The following is a 16166-nucleotide window of genomic DNA, read 5'->3' on the forward strand; positions in this document are numbered from 1 at the left end:
GGAGCTCTAATTAAAACACTTTGCGTTTTTTCGTGAATCTGGGGATATGGGATTTGAAACTTGTAGACTGGATCAATATTTTCTCACCGCCACAGGCTACTGTTTTGTATCTCACCTTCTGAAAGTTTATCTGAGTTAATTTGGCTGCTGAAGCCACAGATTCAGAGGTGGTAAACAACACCTCTCCAGCTCCCCTGAAGCATCCACATATTCCAGGAGACAAAGAGAATACTAATCCATTCGTTAAGCCACACTTCACTCTTTTTCATCATGAGACTGCAGTGCCCTTAAGCTTTCATATCTGTGTTTACATTTTAAAATCGCATAAAGCTTTGGTCTGTTTTATACATTTATGGCACCAATAATGGAGCGCTTGTCATCATTTCAGGCAGAATTATTAGACAGTCAACCTCAAAATTGGTTGTGGTTTTGACCCTGTCAAAAAAAACAGACAAATTGAAAAGTTAAAGTCAAGGATTTCCTCTTAAATTGAAAACCAGCAGATTTCTTTTTTATTTGAAGGAATCTCTAAAGTATTTATTTTCCCGGATAAAGATTTTATTAGTGTCATTTTTATTTTTTTTTTGAGATGCCAGCAAAAGCTCTTCAGCCTGAAAGACTGAAATCCATAAACATCAGACTTTGATCCGATAAGGAGTCTTATTCTGAAGTGCTTAGCAGCAGCCTGACAGTTTGGGGTTGGATTGATAAATTACACGCTTGTTTACTTGTAGCCATTTTGCCACAAGTTCTTTTTTTCATTTATTCCCGAGTTCTGAAATTATTTGAAAGAGTCGCATCATGCATGTATCAATATCAACATACTGGCTATTATTGTCATCGCTGATATGACACAACACGTCCAGTAGAGGAGGCAATTTCACAGAGGCCTCAAGGTGAAAATAAAGTTCCCTCAACTGAAATTTGTGTTTTCTGTTTTGTTTCTATAATGATGCTGTTGCAGCTAGTCAACTGTTTACACCATTTTTTGACATTATGACAACTTCTAATGAAATTAAGTTCCACCAACGAACTACACTGAGTTAGGAGAATCAGCTTTTCCACCACAATCAAGGCGTTTTTAGTTTTTAAGTCAAAAAATGAGGTTGTACAACTATTTTTTTTTCCACATTATTTGTTACACACTCAGTTAGAATAATTCTGAGCGATGACGTCCGTTTAAAAGGTTAAGCTGCTCCAATTAGATTAGAAATTACTTTATTCAATAACAAATTTGTTTGACGATTACATTTTTTCACATTGAATCTCAGCTCTGTATCTGAGCACATGATATTTAAATCTTGACACAACAGCAATACAAATCCATGATCCAGTCCACCAAGCTTTTGAAAGTTCCTTATAATAGTTTTGTCTTAAATCAATGCAGAAATTTGAGTTTAAATTAAACAAAACATTAAGTTGATGTAACTGCCAACATTATCATGTCAATGCAATTCATCAAAATGATGTTTATCTAAATCAATAAATTTGAATCTTATCTTGCAGCCATACTTTTAATTAACTGTTCTAATTTGTCCCTCTTTTGTTGTGTGTTTAAAAAAAATCACAATTAAAGAATAACTTCTTCATTTGTACTGAAGTTTTACACCTTCATGTTGGGTTCAGGATTCAATGGCCACTCAAGAAACTGAGCAGGTTGTACAAAGTACATTCCTGTGCACAACATCCTTCTGGTGAAGAATCGAGCATGGATGGTATTTCTTTCAACAAACGTGCTTTTTTTCCTTTACAAGAAGAATCCAAGGTTGTCTATTGGTTGCCTTTGTGACTTTGTGAGCAGAGAACTATACATGCGGAGATTGTAAAAGGAAAAAGAATTTACAGTGTTTAAAAGAAATGCTTGAATATTGTCATTAGTGCAGCCTGAGATTTATTCTGCGAGCCAGAAACAAAATGCCTTCCTTCATGAAGCAGCTCAGATCTCTGCAGAAGGAATTAAGGCATGACAAGCGGCTTAACTTTGAATTTAATAAACAGAGATGAAACACAGCCAAAGATGTGTGTGGCCACGAGTCAAACTGCTTTCAAGTTTGCATCCAAGGTGCCTTCCAACAACTAATACTGTTAATACAAACATGATGAGAGGAAAACAAGAGGAAATCACGAGCACTTACTGTTTCTGCATGAAAAATGGGCCTAAAAGGTAAAATACAATAAATATGTGCAATATTATATTATTATTTGGTATTTTTTTAAGCATTCGGGACACATATTCCTGTGGTCACCCTCCAGCTTCAGTTGATTTATAATCTAAGAGTAAAGAGTAGTAATGGGGTCATTTCTGTGGGAGGGTCTTTCAGAAAATAAAGGTCAGTGCTGCTCTCGACTTGGTCATCTACTCAAACTGATGCAAGAGGAAACAGCGGCTGTGAAAACCATCCTCCGGTAATAACCTGCAGGCCAGAGTGATAAACTGCCTGCAGGGGTTTCAGGGCTAAAGCTGCACATTTGAGGTAAATATCATCATCCTGGTCACGGGAGAGAATTTTCCTCTTTTCCTCTCCAAGAATTAAAGGTATAATTTGTAGTATTTTCCTTAAAAACAACGTCTAGACTCATATAAACATAACAAACCTCTCAATCATCTCTTATGACCCACTAGAAGTGTGTTATTTTGGTGGATTTGGGATGTTTCTGGACGTCAACCTTTGGGCAGTCCAAACCATTTCTGTCTCAGTCTCCTTTGCTCGGACGTATAAAGAGCTGCAGGTATTTATGACAGAAAATATTAATTTTAAAAAGATTTCATGGATTTAAAAATGACTTCATTTCTCCCGCAGAGTAAATGATCAGAACTGCATCCATAGCAACAGTCTGCTCTTCATAGCAACGATCTGTTATACAAAAATAACAGACCAATCAGAACTGAGTACTGAACAAAGCCATATAGTAATAGGTATTAATTGCTGAGGTGAGGAGTACATCTGTTATATATATCTGAAAGATGTATTTTAATTGATATTTGACAGGACTGAAAAAAAAAAAAAAATTACATTACATAACATAAAAAATAAGACTAGGTAAAAACCTATTATATGACTGGACACTAGAGGGCTTTTAATTTGAAACAATGACTTTTAATTTGAAACAGATACAGAAAGTGGTGGCATTCAGCCTCTCGCATTCCTGTGGGGTTAAAACTCTCACCAGAGCCTTCTGCCATTTTGTTCAAATTAAAACTGTCTAATGTTACAACTGTATTTTTCTTTATTTTGAAAATACAAAACAATTATCTGCATTCATGTATTTTAAAGGTCAGGCATTAGCTCAAGGCTTTGCAAGCTGTCATTAACACTGTATACTTCTCTCTATTGAATTAACATTAAATAAAAGAATATTTGCTGTATTTGTTTATTTATCAAGGTTGGGACTCAAAAAGTTGTTCGGTAGTGATCCAACCTTGTCGAAACACACATCTTCAAAACTGCACTGCCTTGGTATTCACTCATGTGGTCTAAACTTTGTAAAGAATGTGAAGAGGGATTGACTGGCCTTGTCGTGAGAACAATTGCTTGCAGCGAGGAACACTGATCTGGTGGAACTTCTTCTCTACAATTCAGACACCAGGGAGAAAAAAACAGAAAAGCTCCTCAGCAGACATGTGAGGCTGTTGATTTTTTTTTTTTTCATTATTTCCTCAACACGTGATCTGTGAACCCAACTAACCAAAAGCCCCCAAAGTCCATGTTTTGCGCTTTCCGGCTGGACGGCAGTTCACTGCTGCCAATGTCATGACCCATCATGTTCAAAAAAAGGTGTCCTTGTGTGTTTCACTCCTGGTACAGTCTTTTGATTTGTCTCATTCAAGAACATCCAGAAGGAGCGGTGAGTTTATCTTCGCGTGGTGCCCTCTGTGAGGACATTTTGACTCTCCTCCTTTCCTGTAGCCATAAAACCATCAATACTGCAGCATCATTCCCCATTTCATGCTCTCCTGCTGGAGGTCAACCTAGCAGAAACATCCACCGACAGTCCAAACACTAGTGCGCTTGCTATATTCATTCACTTCTGTGTTTTAGATCGTGGAAATCAATAAAATTGCCTTTGTGTTGGAAAGTAAATATAATAGCTGATACTACACACTGATGTTGTCTTAAGTTTCAGAAACTGTCTGTTTGTTTACCGTATATTAAAAAGTAAAATGACCCTCATGATCTGCCTTTTGGTTTTCTTGATTTGAGAAATCAGTTTTGCTTCACTATTTATTATTTGAAATAATGCATTATTTTCAGTGTTGTGTTAAGACACAATAGCTCTGCACCTTGCCTTCGTTTAGTATTCAAGGTTTCAATGAATATGTAATTAGACCCCACCCATATGAAGCTATATCTGGCTTCTCCGCTACTTATAATATGTATAATGCAACCCCCCTCCAGTAACAGGATTGGTTCCTGAGGTTTATGATGTCATATACCCAGCCTGACTGATTTTTTTGAGACTGCCCTTCCTTGCTGCAGACACGGCATTGCGGCTTATTTCGCTTCTTGTAACACAAGAAAAATACCACATGGACACGCTAAATAGGTTATAAATGATTTTCTTTGGAGGGGGTCTTTAAAAGATCAGTGTCATGTAATAAAAAACATCTAAATATTTTGTGAATATGAATAAGGACGATACAGTAGTTTCACTGCTTCTGTGTCCTACACAGTCGCTGCATCTTAAATGATGAAACACTGAGATTTACTTCATATTAGTTTCTGCATTCTTCTCGTAACTGTAACTGTGCTGGTCAGAAATATCTGAGAAGAGACGGAGTCGTGTCAAGTGTTCAGGCTGTACACGTTCTTTTAAGAGGCCTGAAAAGAAGACTTCTTATTTCTGCAGACACCTGCTGTGGCCTCTTGCATCACCCTACAGATGGAGATATTGATGTTAACCTCTGACCCCCGCTAGAATGAGCTTTTATTTATCTCTATTGATTGGATGTTCTGTGAGAGGCCTATAAGAGCAGAGCAGCGAGTTCTCTTTGTATCCTTTGAGTCCTTGGTGGCTTCTGTGCTGAGGCTTGTTATCTCCTGTTTAATTATAATAGCATTCATTTCACTTTAACTCTATGATGTTTTGTGCTTATTTCAATAGCTGCTGAGTGTTTAACAGGCAAACTTTCACAAAAAATGTCCACTCCATGGAGCACATCTGGAATTCAGTGTAAAGGCTGCACAAAACATGGTAGAGCAACCTTAGTTATTATTTTCCTTCTAATTATATCATTAAAGTCCAATAGTTATTACTTAATTGGCATTTACAGCACTGTAACTATTGTTATTGTTTATATATAATATTTAAGTTGCTTATTTATGTCCATGTGCCTCAGGGTGTTGTTTGATGCTACCTGCTGCCGCTGTTTTAAAGAGAACAATTGTGAGAGCGGCTATAACAGCAAAGTCGAGAGTCTGATGCGAACCCCGGGAGAGAAAGAAGCCGTGTGTGTCAGCGTTGCTGGTGCTGATTAAAGATTTATTCAAAGAAAAACTGGAGCCATCCTAAAGGGATAGTTTGGATTATTTGAAGTGGGGTTGTGTGAGGTACTTATTGATAGTCAGTGTATGAGCAGATGGAGGTTGATGCACTCTCACTTTGAAAGAAAAAGGGCACCAGCTGTATGCAGCAGGGCACCAGTACGCTGAAAGTCCTGGTGCTTTTATAGTGCTATGTTGACCATTTTCTCAATCAATATGAAAATGCACTGAGGGATTTATTTCTTCAGCTGTCTACATTCACAACACTGATTGGACATCCACATGAAAAGTGACCAATTTTCCCTTTAACTATTTAACAATTTAGAGGCATATTTAAGTGTATGATACATTTAGAATCTTTTCACAATTTGACTTTGCTGTCAGAACGGCTTTTTTGATGGGAAACCTCCCGTTTGTCAGCCAAATTTCACTCTCTCCAAACCAATCAAACTCCATAGGAAAAATTAGTCATTTTACCTTCCAGAAAGCTGCTGTACCATTACATCGATTTGTTATTTAGTTTGTGTTATTGTGTGATTTCTGTGCATCCAAACTATCTTTTAAAACACCGAAGTCACACAATAACAAAACTATAGTAAAGATTGAGGCAGCGGTAGATATTTTCTGTGAGTTAAAATAGCTGATTTTGCCTATGGAGTTTGGTTGGTCTGGAGAGAGTGATATCTACAGCAGCACACTGTTCGCTTCCTGCACCAGTACTACTGTTTCTGCACTGTAGCTAAAACACTCACTATTGATAAGTACCTCACAGAACTCCATGTCCGGTGATCCAAACTGTTCCCACAACCTATCGCATCTTGGGCTACAGCACAAAATTACATTCAAGTTATCTGGTATCTTGTGGATTTGTTGAAGGCCATAGACGGTGCAGCATGTCACAAGACAAGTGTTTTTAATAAACTTGCAACTCGGCGTGTGGAGGTAACTTAATATTCTCAGAGCGTGGCTGTGCTTAGCTATTTTTTATATCGTAACTAAGGTTCCAGAGGTATTTACTCTTGCTTATCACCAAAGTGTGGAAATAACTAATTTGCTCTGTGCGACTTGAGTTTTCTCAAACTCTGATTCTTGCAACAGTGGTCATTAATTCTTATTTCCCCGCTCTATTAACCCTTTTACTGACTTCTTCTGATTACTTGTTGATATATAGGCCCATTAGCGGTTTCATTCAATTGCTCTGAGATCAAACTGCTTGTGTGGCACCTGAAGCCATTCATACACATCTGACTTTGACAATATTAAGTCATTAGGCCTGAGCGGTGATTGACCGTCCCATGATCGGATCTGAGCGGAAGTGACTCGATTAATGATGACCCAACGGGCAGTCATTGATTGGGGAGGTAGCGGGCGCTAATCTGCAGGGGGGATAAACATAATCATTTGTGGATGGGAGTGTGGATTCTTGCTAAGTGCTCGCTCCCGAGCGTCGAAGGGAAAGTTTGTCTGAGGAGGTCCTCAGAGAATTAAACCTAATCATTAAATCCTGCCTATGTTCAAGGAGAGGGATGAGCCCTTTCCTTTTTGTCCGTTTCCAAAGAGGAAACAGACGAGCCCCGATGTGTCTCAAGTGCTCTCAAGAGCCAGCATGGAGGAAATGAAAAAACATGGGAAATTACTCTTAACTTCCAAGAATATGACATCCTTAACAATCAACCTCAGAAGACTTCAAAGAAATTTGGGCCACTTTGCTGTAATTGCTGCTGTCTTGTGTTATAACTTATTTCAGGGGTAATTTAAGTGTCTCTACCTTGATCTTCATAGTCGAAACTCAAGTTTAAACGGCAAAGAAATATAGAGATTTAATATTTGAACTGCAGTTTATCGCTAAAAGAGCAACAAGAGCGTCATTTTAAGTGTTTACAGGGATCAAATGGTTCAGGTAATCATCAGATTATTGTTAGAAAATGAGGAAAACAAGACCGTACACTCCTAAAAATAAAGAACCATAAAGGGTGCTTTGGTTTGTCCCCATAAGAGAGTTCTACCCAGACCCAGAACACTCTCTGGGGGTTGCTTCCAGGACCATTTCATCATCTAAGGATTTTATAACACATTTAGGGTTCTACAGAGAACCTTTTTATATTCAAAGAATTTAATCTAGAACGCAAACAGGAGGTTCTCAGCTGAAATAAAGTACCCTTGACAAACCCTTACATCAGAAAAGGTTCTTCAGAAGCGAAAGGTTCTGGGTGGAATCTCAGCCCTTAAGGAAGAACCCTTGTGGATCACTTATTTCTATTTTTTGGCACTGAGTGCTGTGACAGAAACTTTCTGTGGTTGAGAGCCGAAAGACGAGCCTGCAGCAGAGAACAAGGTATTACAAATATTTTGTATTCATTTATTTAGTGTTATTTCAATGTATTTTTCAACGTTTCTCCTCACTTCACTTTGTCCTTCAAGCGGAGCTTTCGGTAAGATAATATTTTAACAGCAGAGTGCTGATTCGTAACTATGTCCTCGACAAAAAGTCGGTGTTCAACAAGGTGTCACTGCTCAGTCTCAACAGACTCTCAGTCTGCAGACCAAGGACTCGGTTTCTGCACAACTGCATCAGTTAAAACTCAAAGACACACATCACAGACTCAAACTCAAAATTCAAAGAGAACTCAACGTATCCAAAACAGTCTATTCTAATAGGAAAAGGATGGCTTTGACATAAGGAATGACTTTGTGGAGAAAAAAAATCACTGAGAAATATAATAAAATATGCAAAGCAGCGATCCTTGAAATGTGCCTTTTAGAAACGGGAAACGATCTGCAGCATCTTCCCAAGATGTTAAACTGAAAAGAGCGAACGCAGAGTCGTTTTAAAAATGATATTTTACAAAATAGCTTTGGAGATCAGTGGCAATTTCTTTCTTTAACTAGTAAAAGTAAGAACAAGATGAATATTTTAAAGAATGAGACCAGCAGAAAATCAGTCTTCCCTTATTTTGCCGTACTGAATTAAAAAATTCTAACAAACCATGCAGATGTAATAAAGGGTTCTTCTCGTCTTCATAAGGGGTTTACAAGAGAAAAAATTGGGTTGTTGTCTATATTATATTGCGGTATATGAAGTCGAGGGCCTCAAAAGAATTTGCAGCTGATCAAAGCTCAGGATGGTGTAAAAAAAAAAAAACCCATGAATTGCCGTTAGCTGACTGCTGTTTTAGAGCGCCGCCGTTGTTCCTGCTCTTTCCATCTCAGCAGGACGTCTGCTGCCTGTTTGTCTTGTTTATGATAAAATATTTACATAGTTGATAGTGATATTGTCGGATGTTAAATATGCTCCCACGGAAACACAATCCTTTCATCTCAACAGGATTATCTCTGTTAAATGAATAAATGAGCGCGTAAACATGTAAACATCACCAGTGATCTCGTACCACACTGTTAAGGACTGTAGCCTTTACTCCGGTAAGTGATACAATAATGACATGGGTACTTTATGTAACTCAAATCCCCGTGGTTCGGCTTGTTTGGATCTCTTGGGATATTTCGTCACCCTCAGTCCATATTTTCATCTTTAATCTGAGAATACTTTCAGTTACATCACTTGAACGCGCCAGCTTCACAGCATCAGTGCTGATTCAACGCTTTTTCATCTGGAATAAATCTGATTCTTAAAGAACAAAGACTTCAAACAGCGTTTTTCCCTGCCTATCTAACTCAAACGCGTCCTGCCTTTGTGTTATCGGCCACTGCCTTTGTTGAAAATTTAATGACAAAACTACTGAGCTTTTTATAAGCAGCTGTTTTGATGCACTTAAACATGGCATGTGCGTGTTACAGGCGGTACTCGGTTTCTGCAAGATCAAGGTAACCGAGCAAATGTCATGTTTGTTTTCCAGCTTTTGCCACCTTTGCCTCCAGAAAAACCAGGATCAGATGGGCTGGTTAGCAGATGAGTGGCCTCTTTATACAGTAAAATGACAACAGAGCTGATTGTCATGCAACTTTTTCATTACACTGCTTTAAAAATAATGACTTTCATTCTGTAAATTTATGAGCGGATTGATTAATGTAATGGACAGCTATAAAAGTACTCATTTCCCGTTTTGATTTGCTGGCATCACTTCCAGGAAAAGTTTCACTCGGGGCTCACGGGAGAGGAAAGGAGAGGGGCTTCTGCAGATTATTTCTTCAAGTGCTTTGATGAGATTATTGCAACGCTCCTCAAACAAAATCTATGACGCCTGTTTCAATCAAGGCTTTTTATGGGGCATGACTGCGAGGAGAGGAGAGAGCCAAGAAAAATACAGCAGCACAACAAAGCTGAACACAAGCAATCCCATACTGCAGGAATGCTGCCTTCATTGTGCCTTATTTTTACTTTTATCTCTAATTAAAAAGGGTTGGTATTGTCAGTGGGAAGAAGAAGAACTCTGTTCTTTTACTTCAGGAAAACTGAGTACTACACTGTGAAAATACCTCTTAGAATAAGTATTGAAAATTTTACTAGAAGGTTCAATGTGTAGAATTTATGGGGATCTATTGGCAGATTATGCCAGATGTGGAATATAATATTTAGTTTCTCCAACACACTTGAAAGAAGAGTGTGAGACAAGGTGTGCAAAATCTGCAAGCTCACGCCCAGATGCCACTAAATCCTACACACTGGTCCTTTAAGTAAAAGTATTATGGGCACAGTGTACTAAAGATACAGCTGCTACATAGTTTAATCCATGAATGCCAAAAGTGCGGGCTGTGGACCAAAAATGTCCCTCTGTAAAGTTCACTTTAGTTAGATATGTCTAATAAAAGACAGATTAAACAAGTTAGCAGACAGTTATAGAAAAGAAAGGAGAAAGTTTATTTTTTAAGATTTCGGGAAGTTATAATTTTTTGTTAGGACAGGAACGTTGACCGAGGAACTGTTCACCAACTTTCTGTAACATGGCCTCAGGTTAACCCCCTTCTATCGAAATAAGGGCAGACAAAAGTGTAAAATGTCTTGGCAGATTTTTAGGTGAGATGTCCCGCTGTCCGAAAAGTATTTTTGCCTTCTGTAAATTCTACTTTAAAGGTTTTCTTTAATGAGAGTTCATTAGATAATTTCACAACATGACTGGATTTATGTAACAGCTATCAGTTTTAATTATCTCCACAGAAATTGTGCTTCTTCCGTCAGTGTTATATATCCGAGGGCTCTAGACGTCCATTGTAACCATGGCAACAACGTACCAAGCAAACTTTTCTTCCACATACACTTAACATATACCCCATAACTTTCTATAGCATTGATGTAATTAGCTTCTATACATTTAATTAACTTTGATAAATATATATATCATGATTTTAGCAGCAGTTATTGCAGTTTTCATCTTCACACTCAGACAAGAGGGCGAAAGTGCAGGATGAAGGGTGGAGTTTTTAAATTAAATTTAAATTTTCTTTTTCATGTCTTTGGTTTTACTTTGGAGTGGCGTGTTAAATCGAGGCTTAAACAGAGTTTCAGTGTCCTTAACACGTTGCCTACCTTGCCTTATGGTGAAGGCCATGGTGATGTCACGGCAACAAAGTTGGAAGGAAAGACAAAAAGTTTCTTCATTAACAAAGCAGAGAGGTAGAATGATGCAAAAAGGTTCACAAGGCGAAAAAAAAATCTGGTGTTAGAGACAACGTCGTAATTGGCAGGGCAGAGGGAGAGTGCAGTGATTTAGGAAGTGAAAAGAAAACTTTGATTTGAAAAAAGAGAAAAGGCTCAAAGGAAGAAGAGTAAATTGAAAAGGAACCAAGGGCAGTGTTGCAATCAATGGCATTTTTCTTAAAGGATTCTCTGTGAGCGGGGGGGGGGGGGGGGGCAGAAGGTTATGCAGCCTGGTACAAACTGAAAAAAAGATGGAGAAAGGAGGAGGAGGAGGAAGGAAAAAAAAAAGAAAAGTGCCAATTCAATACCCTGCAAATGCATAATACATAGAGGGAGAATTGAGGAGAGAAATTGGTTGGCGAGAGATAGAAAGCACCTATATAGTGTGACCATATTTTCTGTGTCGGGGGAAAAAAAAAAAAGATGTTTCTTTCATCCAGCGTGCACGTGAGTGTGTTTATATGAGAGGAAAAAAAGAAAAAGCGAGGTGGTGAATTATTGGAGAGACAGCCCATGATTGTGATTGGCAGATATTTCACATCTAATATTGTTGATTGAGCTGAACACTGACCAGACTTCTTCCACATCCAATTTGATTCAGCGGAGCAGAAAATGTGAGTCATTTTTCTGTTTAACCTGCACGACTTTCCCAGATTATACTAATAAATGAACATCGTTTTGGCTGGAAAATATTAAGATTGACGCCTGTGCTTAATGAAAATGGAGTAAACATAAACTGCTATTATTACATTGTAAATTGGTGAGGGACTTCGCTGAATTTGGTCATTGATTTGGAGGAACTGCAGAGTCCCTGGAGTTCATTGTTAAAATAATTTGTTAGTGTCCGCCGCTTAAAATTTTTTAAGTTGACTCAATTTGAAAAGACAAGTTGAGGTAATTTTGCAATGATTTAAAACAAACTTTCCCCGTCAAATAAAAGTGACATTAATTCAGTTGTACTTGAGAAATGTGTTCAATAAGCTTCAGATATTCAGTTAAATTCCTGTATGAGTTTTGTTAACACTTTAAAGGGGTGTGTATAAGACTGTCATGACACTGTCTTGACCATGTCATGACACCTGTCATGAACATGACAGAGTCTTTATGAAAAATTTGTCAGATCTCAGTAAGTGTCCTTTGGCCATTTATGTCATTTTAATGCAAAGCTAACATTGTTTGAGATTATTAAGGCAACTTAACATCACTCAAGCCAATAAAGTCTTCATTATGACAACGTGACATTAATCAAGCCAGCAATGTCTTTTAATGACAACTTTATGCTAATCATGACAACATAACCTGTCAATACTAATTCAATGCTAGTGTCACTGTTACAAAGATTTCACAGGGTACTGACGTCTTTGAGCTCAAGGAAAATATTCATGACACACTTATAATGGTCTCGTGATCGCCAGTTCATAACAAACTATGACAGTATAATGTCATGTTAAAACTTACTGCAACTTGACATTAACACGTTATGTTGTCTTGGTTAATGTCAAATTGTTATAACAAAGACATTAGTGGTTTGATTAATGTTAAGTTGTCATACCAACGACATTAACAGGTTATGTTGTCTTTGTTAATATCAAGTTGTCATAACAACGACAGCTCAAACAATGTAAACTTTGCATAAAATTAAATAATTGATCGACTTATAGTTAATGACAACATTATAAATATTTATAAAGACTCTACATGTTCATGACAGATGTCTTGACATGGTTATGACAGGGCTATGACAGTCTTATGCACACTTCTAAAAATAAAGTGTTACCTGTTTTTTTACAGCGTTGAGAGACAAAGTTTGGTGAGTTCTTACAAGAGTGTTTCTGAAAATCCTTCTCCTGCTCAGCCGGAGAGCTCACCGGTGTTACTCTTCTTCAAACACATTAAGAGAAAAGCATTTTCTCCCCGTCTCTCTCCCCTCTTTCTCCCCCTCGCTCTCTGCCGGGCTCTTTCCCACGATGCACCGCTGTTCGCTAACAAGAGAGGACAGCCAATCGAAGTGACCCGCCTTAAGCTTGCCGTTTCCCCGGTCTTGTTTTCTGTTTGAAAAGCAGCACACACTCTCACAGGCCATTTAGCCGCTGCAGTAATGACAGAGGCAAACACTTGCTCGATCCAAAACGGCACAAATGGATGTGGTAACAGGCTGGGAGAGGAGAGCAAAACAACACAGCCTTCTTTTGCTTTGTTTTGTTTTTTCACGTGTGAATGCGAGGTCTGCAGGGGGGAAGTGCCCGTAACATTTTTATTTCAACAGTGAATGTGTCTGTATGTCTTTTAACTGCGTGTGTTCCAGCTTCAAAGTGTAACGGTGTGGCGCGTCGCACACTTCAAAGCCTCTCTTTGCATTTCTGCACATGTGTGTGCATTTGCATGTTCGTCCGAATAACCTGGAGCACCTGGAAATGAAAAGCTTCCTGCACGTCTGCATTCATTTTTTTTTTTTTTTTCTGGGACATTAAGCATGAGATTCTACAAACACACACTTTTTTTTTGACGAGGCAGAACCGTAACCTCAATATAAAGACAGCACAGAGCAAAAAAAGGCGTGTATATGTTTGTGTACTGCCTATGTGAGCGTCTGCTGAGCGTGTTGGTCTTTCAAATGAGAAATGAGCCTGACTAGCCATGCAGAAGCATTCTGTCTGTGCTGCTTTCTGGTGCAGAATTGCAAAGCAGCACCACAGGAGAACCCCCGGATGAACAGAGAGAGGAAGAAGAAGAGAACTGTATTTTAAAGAAGAAAACCAAAGCCTCGGGGTATTTTCATTTGTGTCGGCCGAACCCTGGTGTGATTTCGCCATTTGTTGCTGTTTATTTGAACGGGCGTGAACAGATCCCTGCTGTGGACGTCAACACAGGAGAGACTCAATCCACGTCCAGGACTTGGTGGATAATTTGTGATAATGCAGCATGGACCAATCACTAGATTCCATGCTGCTATTGATCTATCCTCGAGCCAATACAACATCAATAAATAGCTAGTTTTCTTTTTTTTTTTTTTTTTTAATGGCTGCCACAAGTTTCTGGAGCCCAAACAGAGGACTTGAGTCTTGTGTTGTCTGACCAACAGATAATAGTTTTATAATTATATTTTAAAATTAAACAGCAAATCCTCAGAAACCTTGATAAAAGACACGTTTAACTGATTATCAAATTCAATGTGGCTCATTTTTGATCAGTTAACTAATAGATTAATGCACTGTCTTGGCCCTGGTCATGTCTATAATGCATCATAAGCACAATTATAAGACAATATACTGCATTTATAAAGCTTTATCAACTAGGCTAAAATCTTTATACAACGTGTAACAAGGTTTATTAGTGATGGACATGCTGTATTATAAGTTAAGCATTCATAATGCTTTATAAAGTACCGCCATGCCAAAGTGACAGCAACAATGTATTAGGGTATTAGCATTTGTGAGAAGTCTAGACATTATAATGCATTTATGAGGCTTTATATAGACATCCGTAGGCCTGACTTTGTACTGATTGATTTGAGAAACTGTTAAGATAGATTACAGCATTTCTCCATATGTCTTTATAACTTTATACAGTTATGGTTGTTATAATGTGCTATGAGACACTCTGGCATGGAGGTATAAAGCTTTATGAATGCTTAACTTATAATCCATAATGTCTACCACTTATAATATTGCAGAAACCTTATTATAAGTCATCATGCATGATTAGAAATATTTATAGAGCATCTAAAAAATTATAATGTCCTATGAATGTACTATGTAATGCCCTAAAATTCAGTGCAAGTATCACGATTTGCTTTTGCAACTTCCTGTCACAGTGGTGATGAATAACCTTTTAAAGCACTCGGTTGGTCACGTGAACGTTAAACTACAACTAAAATCCATCAAGGTATCATTTTCTGCTTTGGTCCAAACAAACTAAAGCAAACCACAAGGGCAAACACGTCCTACAGCAGTTTTTAAAGGGGCATACCAATGACTTGATACATGAAAGTCCACAAAGAATATATTTCAGCCTGTAAAAATTATTAATGCTATTACACAATGTCCTCTGTGACCCCTGAAGGAGCTTTCTAAAGTTTCAAAAAATAACTGATGATGAAAGACACTACTGAATTGCATTATGGGAAATGAAGGATGCCTTGTTTTGGGAGTTAGGATACCTCGGTCTCTGCTTTGACCCATTCTTTTTTTTCAGTGTCCTTTAATGTAGGATATTTTTATAGCAATTTAAGGGAGGGGACATTTTTGTCCCCCAATATGAGTGGTTTTTTTTTTTTACCTAACATTGCCTTTTTCCCATGTAAACAAACTAGCATTTAAAGGGTTTAAATCATGAAAAAGAAAGAACATTTTACAGTTATTATCGGACTGATGTTTGTTAAAAAATAACCACTTGAAAGTGGAAAATAATATTAATATAATATGTTTTTGGGTGTTTTTTAGCAGACATTTTTGTCCTAAGAACCACAGTGTAAGTTTATTAAAGTGACTCACAAGGGTTAAGGTGCTTTCAGAAAGTTATACATCAATATTCTGTATCTTCAGCTGGCTCTAGGCTACATCCACAGCAGCCTGTATACAGCAGCATCCTGCAGGTGAAGTCAGGTTTATTGATATAGCCCAATATCACAATCACAAAGTTGCTTCAAGGGCTTTCCACCTGCTATAATCTCGTCATGTAGCTAAATAGAGCGAGTTGTAGCCTAAAATAGAGGAAACTGGGAGCAATATGACACGATTAATATAGGAGGTTTTAGCAGCAGTTGCCCTCCCTCTCCTCGCTGCCTGTGGCTTTATGAGTGTCACAACTTTCTGATTGTACATCATTAAACTGCTGAGTGCTCCTTAACGCTTAAAAACAACAAGATTTCTGTGATGTGCCTTGAAGTTCTGGGCTCATTTCTGACTCCTGCAGACCAAATGTAGATGAATCCATGTAAAACTGAAGTCTTTAGTGCGGCCACAGTGCAGGTTTGCAGCAGAACACAACACAAGGAAACAACTTTTGAGCTGCTTCTTTCTGCTCTCTCACATTTAAATGCCATTCAACAATCACAGGGGGGCGAAATCCATTGCAGGAGCAGCACAGGC

The 16166-nt window shown here is 38.1% G+C and overlaps 1 protein-coding gene across 4 annotated transcripts in view; it reads right to left on the minus strand.

The window, feature by feature from the left end:
• The window catches only part of ncam2a (neural cell adhesion molecule 2a), a 356551-nt gene that overhangs the window by 21271 nt on the left and 319114 nt on the right, over positions 1 to 16166 (minus strand). The window lies entirely within an intron of this gene.

Source organism: Lutjanus erythropterus, chromosome 24 (assembly GCF_056507025.1).
Source record: "Lutjanus erythropterus isolate fLutEry1 chromosome 24, fLutEry1.hap2, whole genome shotgun sequence".
NCBI lineage: Eukaryota > Metazoa > Chordata > Actinopteri > Lutjaniformes > Lutjanidae > Lutjanus > Lutjanus erythropterus.